The 12,454-nt window shown below is 43.7% G+C and overlaps 1 pseudogene; it reads right to left on the bottom strand.

Moving 5' to 3' along the window:
- Nucleotides 1-283: 283 nt before the first annotated feature.
- Nucleotides 284-12,454, bottom strand: part of LOC123744701 (cyclic nucleotide-gated cation channel-like) — a 37,430-nt pseudogene continuing 25,259 nt past the window's right edge.

Here is a 12,454-nt window from a genome sequence, read left to right as displayed (position 1 = left end):
GTCACCATTGGCATTGGCTAATGGGGATCCTAATAAATCAAATCACCTGGGAAACCTGGATCATTTCAAATTTAAGAAAACCATTTTGAGAGACATTGCACTATACACCACATTAAAATGTATGTGTTTTCAAGTAATTGAATATTCATGCTTGGACATATAAGATTACCATATTTTATTAACATTTGACATTAGTCCTTATTTGACCTATAGTTGCCATTGAAGCAGATCTAAAGTATTTTTTTAAATATTGTTGAAATTAGTAAAATTGTATGGAAATTGACATTCTAATATGGCATTGCTGGTATGACCCTCAGACTTCTCAACCGCCTGGTAGAGAGAGCTCTGTTATTTCCTTTTGACTTCTCAACTGCCTGGTAGAGAGAGCTCTGTTATTTCCTGTTGACTTCTCAACTGCCTGGTAGAGAGAGCTCTGTTATTTCCTGTTGACTTCTCAACCGCCTGGTAGAGAGAGCTCTGTTATTTCCAAAATAACCATCAAGTAAAAAAAACTATTGGAAGTTATTATTTGGGTTGTCATTAACAGGAATTTAAAGTGAAATAATTTCTTCAACATGTTTTTCAGGAGACAGTTTTGTTTTTACATTGTTGAACATACAGTAGCTTACAGGTAGATTCAGCGTTACACCATCATTAAATACAGCGACACCCTGCTTACAGACATAAACAACAAGAACAACAGATATCAAATCTGCCACAAATCTGCCACAAAAATATAAATCTAACTAAATAAAACAGAGAGTATATAAGATAAACGCTCTTCCAGCTGTCTCAATGGCGATACAGCGTTGTTGTCACAGTCTGATGTTGATCTCACTGCGTGCTCCGTCATCACCGCCACTCTCGTTGCCGTCGGCGTCGGACAGCAAACCGCTTCCGACGGTAACCGTGGTGCCGACGCTGTGTTCCAGAGCCGTGATTCGCTGCTTTAGACGTTGCTGCGCGGTGGCATACTCCATTTGTAAACGTGCCAACCGCGTCTGGAGACGATCCACACACGCCTCCAACTTCTCCACCTATAAGAGGACAGTAGTTAAGATGATGATGATGAGTATTATAATTCTGTAACCGGTTCACACACACTTCCAGTTTGTCTCCTATGTGAGGCCCATGAGGAAAATGAGTCTTCCGTATACTCTTAGTGGGGCAGTCTTTAAGGCTAGAGTCCTACGGGGGCACTCCTTGAGGCTAGAGTCCTATGGGGGCAGTCCTTGAGGCTAGAGTCCTCTATGGGGGCCATTCAGGAAACACATAGGTCTTTAATGTGTCCACCTCAATCATCTTGCTATGCATGTTGTGCTTCCTTACAAACAAACAAACACACACCTTCTCCTCCATTTCCTCCACTCCCAGGCTATCTCCTCCCACTTCATCCAGTAGCCCCTCCTTCCTGAGGATGTCCCGCCCCCTCTGCTCCAACTGGGTTCTAGCATGAGGGAAGTCGCTGAGTGCCTCGGTCAGATCTCTCTTAGACAGACAGAACAGGTCAGAGTAACCAAGGCTACGGATGTTAGCTGTTCTCCTGTTTCCCATCTTACTGCCCCGGATGTTCAGGATGCTGACAGAGGGAAACACACAAACATTATAGTATTTATGTAACAACAATTAGACAAAAACACGCACAGTCGTGCAATCACACACACACACTAACACACACTCCCACGCCCACACACCCCCCACCCCTCCTACCTGATCTCCCCGAAGCAGCTTCCTGAAGTGAGCATGGCCAGCTGAGTAGCTCCATCATCTCCCACCACCGCCAGGCGGCCATCTTTAATAATGTACATCTCCTTCCCAATGTCTCCTTTACGACAGATATAGTCTCCTGGAGAGAAGACCTGGGGACGCAGCTTCAATACCAACTCTACTAGCAGGCCTGCTTCACAGTCCTGGAAGATACGCACCTAGAAGAGTGGGGGACAGAGAGGAGGAGAAGAGAGAGGAGGAGAGAGAGAGGCAGGCCGAGAGAGGAGGAGAGAGAGAGGCAGGCCGAGAGAGAGAGCGAGAGAGACAGGCCGAGAGAGAGAGAGAGCAGAGAGACAGGCCGAGAGAGAGAGAGAGAGAGAGAGGGGCAGGCCGAGAGAGAGAGAGAGAGAGAGAGAGAGGGGCAGGCCGAGAGAGAGAGAGAGAGAGGCAGGCCGAGAGAGAGAGAGAGGCAGGCCGAGAGAGAGAGAGAGGCAGGCCGAGAGAGAGAGAGGCAGGCCGAGAGGGAGAAGGCAGGCCGAGAGAGAGGCCAGAGAGGGAGAAGGCAGGCCGAGAGAGAGAGAGGCAGGCCGAGAGAGAGAGAGGCAGGCCGAGAGAGAGAGAGGCAGGCCGAGAGGGGAGAGGGCAGGCCGAGAGAGAGGCCGAGAGGGAGAAGGCAGGCCGAGAGAGAGGCCGAGAGGGAGAAGTAGAAACAGCTTCAATACCAACTCTACTTCAATACCAACTCTACTTCCTCACAGTCCTGGAAGTTACACACCTCGAGAGAGAGGGGAGAGAGAAAGAGAGGGAGGTGAAGAGATTGGACAGCAAGTGTGTGAGAGTATGTGTTTGTGGGTGTGGGTTCTACCTTCTTCAAAGTCTCCAGGTGCACATTGATAGCGATCTCAGCCCTCAGTTTATTGGGCAGGCTCTTCAGAACTTCCTGTTCGTCTACCGCCTTCTGATTGGTCCAGAGGTAGTCAAACCAGCGAATGACACGGTGCTCCAGGTCACGGCTGACGTGTCTGAACTGCATGTAGTGTTTTACCTGGTCGATGCGGCTCTGGAACTCTGCCCGCGTAGCGTTCATGTTGGAGATCATGGCTCCCACATTCCCACGATGCTGGCGAAGATCAACACGCCCACCTAAAATGAACATACCCAATATGTTAATATTCTAGGATTAAGACACCCAATATGTTAATATTCTAGGATTAAGACACCCAATATGCTATTGTTCTAGGATTAAGACACCCAATATGTTAATATTCTACGATTAAGACACCCAATATGTTAATATTCTAGGATTAAGACACCCAATATGTTAATATTCTAGGATTAAGACACCCAATATGCTAATATTCTAGGATTAAGACACCCAATATGCCAATGTTGCTAAGACACACAGTATGTGAAGGTTTCCACAGAGGGTTCTACATGGAAACCAAAAAGGGTTCTCCTGGAACCAAAAAGGGTTCTACCTGGAACCGAAAAGGGTTCTCCTATGGGGACAGCTGAAGAACCATTTAAGAACCCTTTTTCCTAAGAGTGTATCTGATCTGGGGAATAAGGTGCACTATCTAGGGAATAGGGAGCACTATCTAGGATATTGATTTTAATATAATTAATTTTGAGAAACAGACATACAACAAAATATAGAATGTGGATCCAGAGGATAATATTTGAAAGTATTAATTAAAACGGTTGTTTCCAAAGTGGTCGGTCGATGGTAAAAACAATACATATAATGATTAAAAGGCAAGACTAAATTACAAATTAACATAAATACATTCATTTATATTGACAAGTTAAAAGTGGCACTATTCACTGCAATTTTCCCTAACCTTCAATATCAATAAACATTTTACATTAAAACAATCTATAATTGCACATCATACCTATCATTCAGATAAATACACCTGACCAACAGCAGGGGGCACAAGGGGCAGTGAGTGGTTTCCCTTACTGAGACAACCTTGACAAATGAAAACCTTTGCCTGCTTTTTAAAGCTATTTCTACTTTTTCCCTGCTTGATCTCCAAGGGGAAGCTATTCCATAGACAAATGCCTGTATAGAAAAACCTGCTCCTCGTTGTAGTGTTTACTCTTGGGGATTTTACAAGACAACACAAGCTCTGGTATTGTGACTGTGTTGGTTATAGACCATATCAATGTGGTTTTCATATAACCTGGGGCACGATCATTTAAGAAATCATACATATAATTAAGTTGGTCCAATCTGGACACCAAAGGCAACCTCCCAGGACTCCTGTAGCCCCATGTGGGTCCTAAGGGGGGAGGGGGGACTTTCAACATAAACCTGGTAACATTATGTTGGTCCTGGGGGGGGGGCATTCAGCATATACCTGGTAACATTATGTGGGTCCTGGGGGAGGGGGCATTCAGCATATACCTGATAACATTGTGGGTCCTGGGGGGGGATATTCAGCATATACCTGATAACATTATGTGGGTCCTGGGGGGGGGATATTCAGCATATACCTGATAACATTATGTGGGTCCTGGGGGTGGGGACATTCAGCACAAACCTGATAACATTATGTGGGTCCTGGGGGGGCATTCAGCATATACCTGAAAATTATGTGGGTCCTGGGGGGGGACATTCAGCATATACCTGGTAACATTATTTTGCTTGACCTGGAGTTAACTTGTTCAGCTGTTTTTGATAGCCCACTATACCAAGCAGAGCAGGCATAATCAGATGACACTGAATCAAGTTTGAGACAAGCAGTTTCTTACCTTTGATGTTAAAATATTTAGTGTTACGATATCAAAACGTCAATTTGTTCGCAATTTTAGAAAGAATTTTCGAAGTCTTCAGAAAGGGATTGATCTAGAGACAAACTACGATACGTTACACTTGTTTTAGATTCAATCTCCACAGTTTACCTTTATCTTGTCAGCCCTAAGCAATCTACGTTTTGTTAAAAACAAAATCAATTCAGTTTTTCCCAAATGTAGTGACAATTTGTTGTCCATCAACCAATCTCTGTAACAAAATGCAATTCCTTACTCAGGGTCTTCTCTATGTAATCTGTATCCTTCCCTGATACCAGCATGGTTGAGTCATCAGCATAAAGCAGGATTTTGCACTTTACTGTATCTGGCATATCATTAGGCCTCACTCCCCCTATCTGAGATATTTACTGCAGCCTCATCCTCCACCCGTTCTGCCAGTCACATTCTGTTAAAAGTCCCCAAAGCTCACACATCCCTGGGTACAGTTTACAGTTCGCTGCAGGTAGCGGCTGGAACGAGCTGCAACAAACACTCAAACTGGACAGTTTTATCTCAATCTCTTCATGCAAAGACTCAATCATGGACACGCTTATTGACAGTTGTGGCTGCTTTGCGTGATGTATTGTTGTCTCTACCTTCTTGACCTTTGTGCTGTTGACTTTGCCCAATAATGTTTGTACCATGTTTTGTGCTGCTACCATGTCATGTTGCTACCATGCTGTTGTCTTAGGTCTCTCTTTATGTAGTGTTGTGTTGTCTCTCTTGTAGTGATGTGTTGCTGCCTTGCTATGTTGTCTTAGGTCTCTCTTTATGTAGTGTTGTGTTGTCTCTTTATGTAGTGTTGTGTTGTCTCTCTTGTAGTGATGTGTTGCTGCCTTGCTATGTTATCTTAGGTCTCTCTTTATGTAGTGTTGTGTTGTCTCTCTCTTGTAGTGGTGTGGTGTCTCTCTCTTGTAGTGTTGTCTCTCTCTTGTAGTGATGTGTGTTGACCAATATATATATATATATATATATATATATATATATATATATATATATTGTTTTCATCTCCGTCCCAACAGGAGGCCTTTTGCCTTTTGGTAGGATGTCATTGTAAATAAGAACATGTTCTTAACTGACTTGCCTAGTTAAATAAAAGGTTAAATAAATAAATACAAATAAATGTGTAACTGATAGATACACACACTACATGTAAATTATAAATTATAAATAATAATAAATAAATACATGAACATATATTAGAAATTAGAGAGGCCCTAAAATGGATCCCTGTGGTACTCCACAGGATATTTCTTTGGCCTCTGACATCACCAACATTACATACTTGTGTTGTGTTGGTCAGATAAGACCTAAACCACTGCTACATCATTTAGACCCCTGCATTTCAGTTTCATCAGGAGAATATCATTGGTCCACAGTGTCAAAAGCTTTCTACAAGTCTAACATGACCATAGCTGTATAGTTCCACTTCTCACTTTCCTGCTTAATGTGGTCAAAAAGGTGGATAAGGCAAGTAGTGGAATGAGCTGTTCTAAAGCCAGACTGGAGTTCAGAAAGAGGATTGTTCTCCAGAAGGTATCCTTCAAGTTGATTAGAAACTAATCTCTCAACAACTTTGGATGAGGTTCTGAGGATTGACACAGGCCTGTAGTTTCCTACATTTGTTTTACTGCTCTTCTTGTGGAGTGGAACCATCCAGGGCTGTTTTGAGATCATTGGGAAACGTACCACTAGTAATAGAAAGGTTTACAATATGAGTTATCATTTTTAGCAGTGACACAAGCACTATCCTTTATGAATCTTGCTGGAAGGTTATCCAGCCCAGTTGCTTTGTTGGTGCTCATTAAGCATAGTAGATTGGAAACTTTGTCCTCTGTTACCATGCACAGCTCAAACAAATCATTAGTGATCCTTTGCTATGGTAAAAGTTGTTAATAAAGACTGGCCATGGTGTCCAGAGTAGGTGGGTAACTTATTAACCAGATATGAGGCTATAGTTGTTAAAACTGGGTTAAAATAATTAGCAACCTTTGCCTGGTCATAACATGAAACATCATCAATATCCAGGTTAATACTACAGGATTTTCCCTTATGTAGAGCTTTTGAGCCATTGTCCTTTAAAATGTTCCACAGTTTACGAGGCTGATGTAAGTTGTCATTAACAGTGTCTATGTAATGTTAGGATTTGGCCTTATCCATTTTGTATCTTGCCTGGTTTCTACAGTTAATATAACCATCATAATCGTATTGTAGATTTGTCCTTCTGAATCTGGCCAGGTAGCGATCCCTTTTCCTTTTCTAAGATCTCAGAAGTGATCCATTTCCCTGACCGCTAGTTTGATTCTAATTTGTTTCATTGGAGTCAGAGAGTTGAGCGCAGACAGAAACAGATTGTTAAAAAGATACCAAGCTGATCAAATCAAACTTTAATTTGTCACATGCGCCGAATACAACAAGTGCAGACATTACCGTGAAATATTTACTTACAAGCCCTTAACCAACAGTGCAGTTCAAGAAGAGTTAAGAAAATATTTACCAAATAAAATAAAATAAAAAATAATAGAAAGTAACACAATAAAATAACAATAACGAGTCTATATACAGAGGGTACCGGTACCGAGTCAGTGTGCGGGGTACAGGTTTGTTGAGGTAAATTGTACATGTAGGTAGGGGTGAAGTGACATCACAGTTTAGTACATGAGACCAATCCAAATGTCCAAGTCCTTCTGCAAAACGTTCCTTTGAGTTTTGTTTTATAGATTGTACCTTCATGTAGTTATTACCTGTCTCTAGTAGCAGTTTGGATGTCTTACGGGTACAGCAGGTTACCATATGATCACTAAAACCAATATTTAAGACTCTGACTGACAGACGTTCTCTTGGTCTGATACAATAATCAAATCCAAAGTTGATTTACTGTCAATACACACCCGGGTTGGCTCAACAATCAGTTGTTTCAGTCCAAATAACTGATTAAAGTTATCCAGGGCATTTACTAGTGTATTTCTCTGGGATGGTAACTGTACATTTGTATTAAAACCACCAATCAGAATACATTCTCTATCAGCCAATACATTGTGATCACAGCAATTCAGTTCAATCATAGACATTCTTCTGCTTAGGAGGCCGATAACACAGACCAACCAGTACAGGACGACATTCAGGAAGAAGTGTTTCTACCCATGCAACCTCAAGACCATCCATTTTCAGATCTGAACAAGGGATAAAATGCACATCCTTCCTAGTAAAAACACACTGCCACCATTTCAGTTTCAGATTATTCTATAAATGCTTAAACCTGGTAGCTCAACCTCATCGTCCTCAGTAGACCCATCAGAGTCATGTCTCAGTCACAGCAACTACTGAAGCCTGGGTGTTAGAAGCCAGGAGTTTTAAGTCCTCTAATTTCGGCAGCAGGCTCCGTGCGTTCACATGGATAAAGTGAAGACCTCTCTGATTGAAACAGTCAAACATGTCATCTTCTGTGCCCACTGCTGATACATCAACTATCTCATCTAGATTTCACTCATCATCCCTGCTTGTGCCCAGCATCCCAATGTTTGGAACCACATTTACACAGCATACATTGCAAACAAGCGAAATGTTACTTTGAGACTTTACAGATTCATCATATGACAAGTGTTGGATATCTCCACACTTTATGTGATCAAACAAATCACAAATGTCATTAGCCACCGCATTGGAATTCTTCCTTACGGTCTTACCGCAGTTTGGGCATAGTTGTTTAGCTTGCTTTGTGGTGTTTGGGCCAGGACAGGGGTGTACATCACCACAGAGTAGCAGACTGAAAGTAAAAAGCAGCTTGTTAGGGTTAACACCGGTCTCAGCTGCGCTGCAGAGTTTCCTGTGTACATCAAGATAAGAGGATTCTACTGCACCTAGCACCAAGATAAGAGGTCTCTACCTCTTTGGGATACGATACAGTCCATGGAGAATAAGAGCACCTCCTCCCAGCTGCCCACTGCACTGAGGATAGGAAACATTGTCACCACCCGATAAATCTACGATAATCGATCATTTCAATAAGCATTTTTCTACCGCTGGCCATGCTTCCACCTGGCTACCCCAAACCCGGCCAACATTTCAGCACCCCCCGCAGCAACTTGCCCAAGCCTCCCCATTTCTCCTTCACCCAAATCCAGACAGCTGATGTTCTGAAAGAGTTGCAAAATCTGGATCCCTACCAATCAGCTGGGCTAGACAATCTGGTCCCTCTCTTTCTAAAATTATCCACCGAAATTGTTGCAACCCCTATTACTAGCCTGTTCAACCTCTGTTTCGTATCGTCTGAGATCCCCAAAGATTGGAAAGCTGCCGCGGTCATCCCCCTCTTCAAAGGGGAGACACTCTAGGCCCAAACTCTTATAGACCTATATCCATCCTGCCCTGCCTTTCTAAAATCTTCAAAAGCCAAGTTAACAAACAGATCACCGACCATTTCGAATCCCACTGTACCTTCTCCACTATGCAATCTGGTTTCCGAGCTGGTCATGGGTGCACCTCAGCCACGCTCAAAGGTCCTAAACGATATCATAACCGAAATCGATAAAAGACAATACTGTGCAGCTGTCTTCATCGACCCGACCAAGGCTTTCGACTCTGTCAATCACTGCATTCTTATTGGCAGACTCAATAGCCTTGGTACTGCACTATCTAGGGAATAGTGTTCTATGTCAGACATAAAGTAGTCCACTATCTAGGGAATAGGGTTTATGGTATAGGGTTACATTATACACTCACCAGGAAGTCAAAGACCACGAAGAGGAACTCCTCATCTCGTACGGGTGGCGGTGTCTCCTATGGTGGTGAGGGTGAGGGTGGACCAGTAGAGGCAGTAGATGTAACCCCGCGACAGAGTGGTCTGGTTGGGATACACCCAGGAGTCAGACCCCAGTCCCAGGGCCTTGGAGAAGGAGTAGTACATACAGGCATTCCAGTGGATGATCACCTGGAGGAGAAACAGCAGGTTAGGGTTAAATCAAATTAACATTTATTTGTCAACAGGTGTAGACTAACAGGAAAAGCTTACTTATGGGTCCTTTTCCAACAACCCACTGGGCAAAAACTGGTTGAATCAAGATTGTTTCCTAGTCATTTCAACCCCTCAAATCTATGCAATAACGTTGAATCAGTAGCAGACAGACTCAGGGTAGTAGACAGACTCAGGGTAGTAGACAGACTCAGGGTAGTAGACAGACTCAGGATAGCAGACAGACTCAGGATAGCAGACAGACTCAGGGTATTAGACAGACTCAGGGTATTAGACAGACTCAGGTATTAGACAGACTCAGGGTATTAGACAGACTCAGGGTATTAGACAGACTGAGGGTATTAGACAGACTCATTGGATTTGCTAAAAGTCATCAACGTAAGGGCATTTAGTATTTTTTTCACCCAACTTTTACCTTTAATCCAATGATAGGTAGCCTAGCGGTTAGGAGTGTTGGGCCAGTAACTCGAAAGGTTTGTCGTTTGAATCCCCAAGCTGACTAGGTAAAAAAATCTGCCGATGTGCCCATGAGCAAGGCACTTAACCCTAATTGCTCCTGTAAGTCACTCTGAATAAGAGGGTCTGCTAAATTACTCAAGTGTGTGTGTGTGTGTGTTGGGGTGTCAGTATATGTATGTGTGTATGTGTGTATGTTGTGTGAGTGTGTGGGTAGATTCAGTGCAAAGAGTTAGCTGGAAAAAGGGTCAATGCAGGTAGTCCGTGGTAGCCATTTGATGAGCTATTTAGCAGTCTATGGCTTGGGGGTAGAAGCTGTTCAGGGTCCTGTTGGTTCCAGACTTGGTGCTCTGGTATGCTTGCTGTGCGGTAGCAGAGAAAACAGTCTATGGCTTGGGGGTAGAAGCTGTTCAGGGTCCTGTTGGGTGGCTGGACTCTCCTCCTGATATAGAGGTACTGGATGGAAGGGGAACTCGGCCCCAGTGATGAACTGGGCCGTTCACACCACCCTTCCCAGTGATGTACTGGGCCGTTCACACCACCCTTAGCAGTGATGTACTGGGCCGTTCACACCACCCTTTGAAGTCAGTGCATTGCAGTTGCCATACCAAGCAGTCGGCGCAGCCAGTCAAGATGCTCTCAATGGTGCAGCTGTAGAACCTTTGAAGATCTGAGGCCCATGCCAATCTTTTCAGCCTCGTGAGAGGGACGAGGTTGTGCCCTCTTCACAACTGTGTGGGTGGACCTTGATAATTCCTTAGTAATGTGGACGCCAAGAAACTAATACAACCCCATTGATGTGGATATGGGTGTGCTCGCTCCTCCGTTTCCTGTAGTTCGCGATCAGCTCTTTTTAATGTTAGAGTCTGTGTGTGTTTATATACTGGCTTAATTCTGTTTGCTTATTAGTATAGCTTCCTTGCTGATGAGCCCAAACTGGTATTCGATGTTGAATCCTCAGCCTCGCATACCCATGTGTGACCACCCTGTTTGAAACACTTTGGACAGCTGCGCCACCAAACAACTCGCCACTGGATGGTGCAGGTGGTGGCATTTTTAGCTGAGCTGTAAGTTTAACTAATTCAACTTGGTTACACATGCATGCTTGTGTGTGTAAATGTGTTAGTTTGTGTGTGTACCACATATCTCTCACCAGTGTGTGTGTGTGTGTGTGTGTGTGTGTGTGTGTGTGTGTGTGTGTGTGTGTGTGTGTGTGTGTGTGTGTGTGTGTGTGTGTGTGTGTGTGTGTGTGTGTGTGTGTGTGTGTGTGTGTGTGTGCACGTACCCAGTATGTAAAGGACCAGGTTAGTGATGCGGAAGGCATTGGGGTAACTGGTCCTGGTCTCTGTGCGGTCGAAGAACTCGAACATGCGGTTGAACCGCAGCAGTCTGTTGAAGCGGAGGAGAGGAGTGTGTATTCCCAGAGATAGGTAGAACAGGTCAGTAGGCAGGATAGACAACAGGTCTAGTTTAAACTGAACCGTCTTCAGATAACTGTCTCTCAGCTTAGAGAGGTCCTTCACCAACAGACCCTGCTCCAGGAAACCTGATAAACAAACAGGTAGAGTTACACAATCAGTGTTAGGGCACAGGCTCAGGGTAGGCAGACAGACTCAGGGTAGGCAGACAGACTCAGGGTGGATATTGTCCTCCAATGCTCTTTGAGGAGGTGAGAACAGGGGACGTGAGGATTCAAGGAAAGAGAACAGAAACACGACAGAAACACATTGTGAGAAATTGACCTCTGACCTGTGCGTAGCCTGACGGCTGTGTCCAAGATGTAGAGACCGTCACACAGGTAGTCCAACACCAGCCACACGATGGCACCACTCGTCTGAAGCTCATCAAAACATGCCCTGCACAGAAACACAACAATTCTGTCACTACATTACTGTCACTACAATACTGTCACTACCTTACTGTCACTACATTACTGTCACTACATATCTTTAAGGTGAGCAAAGAATGAACCAGCCAGTCTGATGCTAGGTGGGGTAGCTTCAAATCAAGACACATTGTTGACTAAAAAGGAGTGGTCGAAATGTACACAATTTCCCTTGAGGAAAATGGGGGAGGGTCATCTGTTTAAAATTTGAATTTAGATTAAATGTCATATCGCTCAGGGGTTGATAATGAGCTGCTTGTTATAGTATCTCATCAGGGGTTTCACATTCTTGAAATAAAGTGGTGATCCTAAGACAGGGAATTGTTACTAGTATTAAATGTCTTATCGCTCAGGGGTTGATAATGAGTTGCTTGTTATAGTATCTCATGTGTGCCCGATGATGCCCCTCATCCCTGATGCTCTGCTGGGCGCTCAGTATCAAGTTATGTTAGTGTGGTCTTGATTACTATAGGCCATAGGCCTAGGCTACAGTGGCTTGCGAAAGTATTCACCGCCCCTTGGCATTTTCCTATTTTGATGCCTTACAACATGGAATTAACGTAGATTTTTTTGGCGGTTAATATCCTTTGATTTACACAACATGCCTACCACTTTGAAGATGCCAAATATGTTTTATT

Source organism: Salmo salar, chromosome ssa09 (genome assembly GCF_905237065.1).
Source record: "Salmo salar chromosome ssa09, Ssal_v3.1, whole genome shotgun sequence".
Lineage (NCBI taxonomy): Eukaryota > Metazoa > Chordata > Actinopteri > Salmoniformes > Salmonidae > Salmo > Salmo salar.
Note: the sequence above shows the minus strand (reverse complement) of the source record. Positions and strands in the feature narration are given on the sequence as shown.